Raw genomic sequence first — 5,526 nt, forward strand, 5'->3', positions numbered from 1 at the left:
TGTTTTTTTTTTTTTCTTTTACTTTCAGTGTCTAGAACCTCAGCTGGTACATGGTAGACAGCCATACAACTTGCTTGGAATAAATTACAGAATGAAGTATAGTTAGGAGTGGATGGATCTTTTCCTACACTTATAGAGAGATCTTGTTCATCTGGACATGTATTAGACAGACATTTACTCAGTGCTGCCATGTGCCAGTACGTGGCCTATGGGCTGAGCAAAAGGATGGGAATTTTGTCAGACCTCACAGAGCGTATCTGAGGAGACAAGTGCATCTGAGAGCACAAACGTTTGAGAAGGAGTATCAGTTGAGTGTGAAACATGGTAACGGGATGTTCAGGGGGCTTTGGAGTCACTTTAGGGGTGAAATGAACACTCTCAGATGTGTTCCAGGAACAAATGATGATGTTTTCACAGTTGATCAAAGCAGAATTGAGTTTGGCTAGAGGGCAAAGGTATAAGCCCACTTGAGGGGGACCAGAGCTTACCAAGTGATGGACTGGGTTGTTTTTGGAAACACTGATAAACTGTTCGGCTGCAAGGACCTGTCTTCAATAACGGAGGCTCAAACGGGTTCATAACAGGGCTTTCCAACTGTTAATCAAGGGTAAATCACTCTGCTATGAGGCTGCTTTACGAATTTTGAGCACCATTTTCTCTCTCTTCAAGGCTTTTTGAGAAAGTATTATGTTCAAAGCCAGCCCTTTAACAAAGCATTATATTTAATCTTTTTCCACTTTGATCTGTTTCACTAAAAATCATTTCCATTATTCCAAGTTGCATTTTTCCTTTTCTGTAACTCCTTTATAAAATTTTCTTTAAAAGATAAAGAGGCCATTAAATGTTGTGAAGTCCCAATTTTCCTTTAATAAAGAAAGAAATGTGGGAGCCCTAATGGAAGGTCACTGCATTGTGAGAGAAATGGGTTCACAGGATGTGGATGTTTTTGGATTGTCTTTTTTTTTTTGCACACATATGGCTGTGGAGGCAGCATATGGCTGTGACTGTAAAAAAAATGGTAAATTCCAACCCTGTGATTGATCAGGATAACATTATGCATACACAAGATAGCCAGACTATAACAAAAGATCTAACACTCACGTCTTTAGAGCCTCAAAAAGAGATGAAAAAGAAGGTAGGGCTGAAAAAGTACATAAAGTATTGTAATAATGGCTGAAAATTTCCCAAATTTGTCAAACAATACTCATGCAAAGATGGGCACAATAAAGGACAGAAATAGCATGGACCTAAAAGAAGCAAAAGATATTAAGAGGATTGGCAAGAATACACAGAAAAACTATACAAAGATCTTCATGACCCAGATAACCACGATGGTGTGATCACTCACCTAGAGCCAGACATCCTGGAATGCGAAGTCACGAGGGCCTTAGGAAGCATCAATATGAACAAAGCTAGGGGAGGTGATGGAATTCCAGTTGAGCTATTTCAAATCCTGAAAGATGATGCTATGAAAGTGCAGCACTGTATATGCCAGCAAATTTGGAAAACTCAGCAGTGGCCACAGGTCAGTTTTCATTCCAATCCCAAAGAAAGGCAATGCCAAAGAATGCTTAAACTACTGCACTCATCTCACATGCTAGTAAAGTAATGCTCAAAATTCTCCAAGTCAGGCTTCAGCAATACATGAACCATGAACTTCCAGATGTTCAAGCTGGTTTTAGAAAAGGCAGAGAAACCAGAGATCAAATTGCCAACATCCACCGGATCATCAAAAATGCAAGAGAGTTCCAGAAACACATCTATTTCTGCTTTACTGACTATGCCAAAGCCTTTGACTGTGTGGATCACAATAAATTGTGGAAAATTGTGAAAGAGATGGGAATACCAGAACACCTGACCTGCCTCGTGAGAAATCTGTATGCAGGTCAGGAAGTAACAGTTAGAACTGGACATGGAACAATAGACTGGTTCCAAATTGAGAAAGGAGTACGTCAAGACTATATATTGTCACCCTGCTTATTTAACTTATATGCAGAGTATATCATGAGAAATGCTGGGCTGGATGAAGCACAAGCTAGAGTCAAGATTGCCGGGAGAAATATCAATAACCTCAGATATGCAGATGACCCCACCCTTATGGCAGAAAGTGAAGAAGAACTGAAGAGCCTCTTGATGAAAGTAAAAGAGGAGAGTGAAAAAGTTGGCTTAAAGCTCAACATTCAGAAAACTAAAATCATGGCATCCAGTCCCATCACTTCATGGGAAATAGATGGGGAAAGAGTGGAAACAGTGTCAGACTTTGTTTTTTGGGCTCCAAAATCACTGCAAATGGTGATTGCAGCCATGAAATTAAAAGATGCTTGCTCCTTGGAAGAAAAGTTATGAGCAACCTAGACAACATATTAAAAAGCAGAGACTTTACTTTGCTAACAAAGGTGTGTCTAGGCAAAGCTATGGTTTTTCTAGTAGTCATGTATGGATGTGAGAGCTGGACTATAAAGAAAGCTGAGCACCGAAGAATTGATGCTTTTGAACTGTGGTGTTGGAGAAGACTCTTGAGAGTCCCTTGGACTGCAAGGAGATCCAACCAGTCCATCCTAAAGGAGATCAGTCCTGAATATTCATTGGAAGGATGGATGCTAAAACTGAAACTCCAATACTTTGGTCATCTGATGCGAAGAACTGGCTCATTTGAAAAGACCCTGATGCTGGGAAAGATTGAGTTCAGGAGGAGAAGGGGATGACAGAGGATGAGATGGTTGGATGGCATCACCAACTCAATGGAGATGAGTTTGAGTAAACTCCAGGAGTTGGTGCTGGACAGGAAAGCCTGGCGTGCTGCAGTCCATGGGGTCACAAAGAGTCAGACGTGACAGAGTGACTGAACTGAATTGAATAAATTCACTGATGCAAGAAGCTGGGTGAATTCCAAGCATAATCAAATTAAAGGAATAAAACACACTGTAATCAAACTTCTGAGCAGACAGAAGAGTATCTTAAAAGTAATGAGGTGGCTCAGATGGTAAAGAATCTGCCTGCAATACAGGAGACCCAGTTTCAATCCCTGGGTCAGGAAGAGCCCCTGGAGGGGGGCATGGCAACCCATCCAGTATTCTTGCCTTGGAGAATTCCATGGGCAGAGGAGCCTGGCAGGCTATAGGGTCGCAAAGAGTCAACACGACTGAATGACTAACACAATGAGAAGGAAGCAGAACCTTATCTAAGGGGAAAAACAAATAGAGTGGGCTTGGATTTCTCCTCAGAAACCATGGAGGCATTTTCCAAATGTTGAAAGAAAAGAACTATCAACCCAGAATCCTATTCCTCTGAAGATATCTTTCAGGAGTGAAAGAGGAATCAAAATAGTCTCAGGTGTAGGAGCTAAGAGAATATGTCACTAGCATACCTACCCTAAAAGAATGGCTGACTCAAATTCTCTAAGTAGAAAGAGAACAAAAAAGGAAAAAACCTTGGATCATTAAGAAGGAAGAAAGAATACAGCAAAAGTACAGATAAATACAACAGGATTTATTTCTCCTCTTGAGTTCTCTAATTTATATAATGGTAGAAGTAAAAAGATATTGTCTACTTTGGTTCTAAGTGTATGTAGAAAAAATACTTATAATAATTACATTATAAATGGGGAAAAGTAAACGGACATTAAGAAAGTTAAGTTTTCTTTTCTGGTCACATGGCGTGCAGGATCTTAGTTCCCCATCTAAGGATTGAGCCTGCGTCCCCTGCAGTGGAAATGTGGACTCTTAACCACTGGACTGCCAAGGAAGTCCCAAGAAAAGTAAGTTTTCTATACTTGATTCAAACTGGTGAAATGATAACACCAGTAGACTATGTTGTGTACATATAAGATAATATTTACAACCACTAAAAATATCAAAATAATATACAGTACATACAAATATTTGCAAATTAATACAAATATATACAAAATAATATACAATATGTAATATTATACAATCAAAAATATCACAGATAAGTCAGAAATGGAATTCTTTTTTTTCCCATTTATTTTTATTAGTTGGAGGCTAATTACTTTACAATATGGTAGTGGTTTTTGTCATACATTGACATGAATCAGCCATGTATTCCCCATCCCAATCCCCCCTCCCACCTCCCTCTCTATCCGATTCCTCTGGGTCTTCCCAGTGCACCAGGCCCGAGCACTTGTCTCATGCATCCCACCTGGGCTGGTGATCTGTTTCACCATAGATAATATACATGTTTCAATGCTGTTCTCTCGAAACATCCTACCCTCACCTTCTCCCACAGAGTCCAAAAGTCTGTTCTGTACTTCTGTGTCTCTTTTTCTGTTTTGCATATAGGGTTATCGTTACCATCTTTTTAAATTCCATATATATGTGTTAGTATACTGTAATGGTCTTTATCTTTCTGGCTTACTTCACCCTGTATGATGGGCTCCAGTTTCATCCATCTCATTAGAGCTGGTTCAAATGAATTCTTTCTAATGGCTGAGTAATATTCCATGGTGTATGTGTACCACAGCTTCCTTATCCATTCATCTGCTGATGGGCATCTAGGTTGCTTCCATGTCCTGGCTATTATAAACAGTGCTGCGATGAACATTGGGGTGCACGTGTCTCTTTCAGATCTGGTTTCCTCGGTGTGTGTGCCCAGAAGTGGGATTGCTGGGTCATATGGCAGTTCTATTTCCAGCTTTTTAAGAAATCTCCACACTGTTCTCCATAGCGGCTGTACTAGTTTGCATTCCCACCAACAGTGTAAGAGGGTTCCCTTTTCTCCACACCCGCTCCAGCATTTATTGCTTGTAGACTTTTGGATAGCAGTCATCCTGACTGGTGTGTAATGGTACCTCATTGTGGTTTTGATTTGCATTTCTCTGATAATGAGTGATGTTGAGCATCTTTTCATGTGTTTGTTAGCCATCTGTATGTCTTCTTTGGAGAAATGTCTGTTTAGTTCTTTGGCCCATTTTTTGATTGGGTCATTTATTTTTCTGGAATTGAGCTGCAGGAGTTGCTTGTATATTTTTGAGATTAATCCTTTGTCTGTTGCTTCATTTGCTATTATTTTCTTCCAATCTGAGGGCTGTCTTTTCACCTTGCTTATAGTTTCCTTTGTTGTGCAAAAGCTTTTAAGTTTCATTAGGTCCCATTTGTGTATTTTTGCTTTTATTTCCAATATTCTGGGAGGTGGGTCCTAGAGGATCTTGCTGTGAATTATGTCGGAGAGTGTTTTGCCTATGTTCTCCTCTAGGAGTTTTATAGTTTCTGGTCTTACATTTAGATCTTTAATCCATTTTGAGTTTATTTTTGTGTATGGTGTTAGAAAGTGTTCTAGTTTCATTCTTTTACAAGTGGTTGACCAGTTTTCCCAGCACCACTTGTTAAAGAGGTTGCCTTTTTTCCATTGTATATTCTTGCCTCCTTTGTTGAAGATAAGTTGTCCATAGGTTCGTGGATTTATCTCTGGGCTTTCTATTCTGTTCCATTGATGTATATTTCTGTCTTTGTGCGAGTACCATACTGTCTTGATGACTGTGGCTTTGTAGTATAGTCTGAAGTCAGG

The sequence above is a fragment of the Dama dama genome, chromosome 6 (assembly GCF_033118175.1).
Source record: "Dama dama isolate Ldn47 chromosome 6, ASM3311817v1, whole genome shotgun sequence".
NCBI lineage: Eukaryota > Metazoa > Chordata > Mammalia > Artiodactyla > Cervidae > Dama > Dama dama.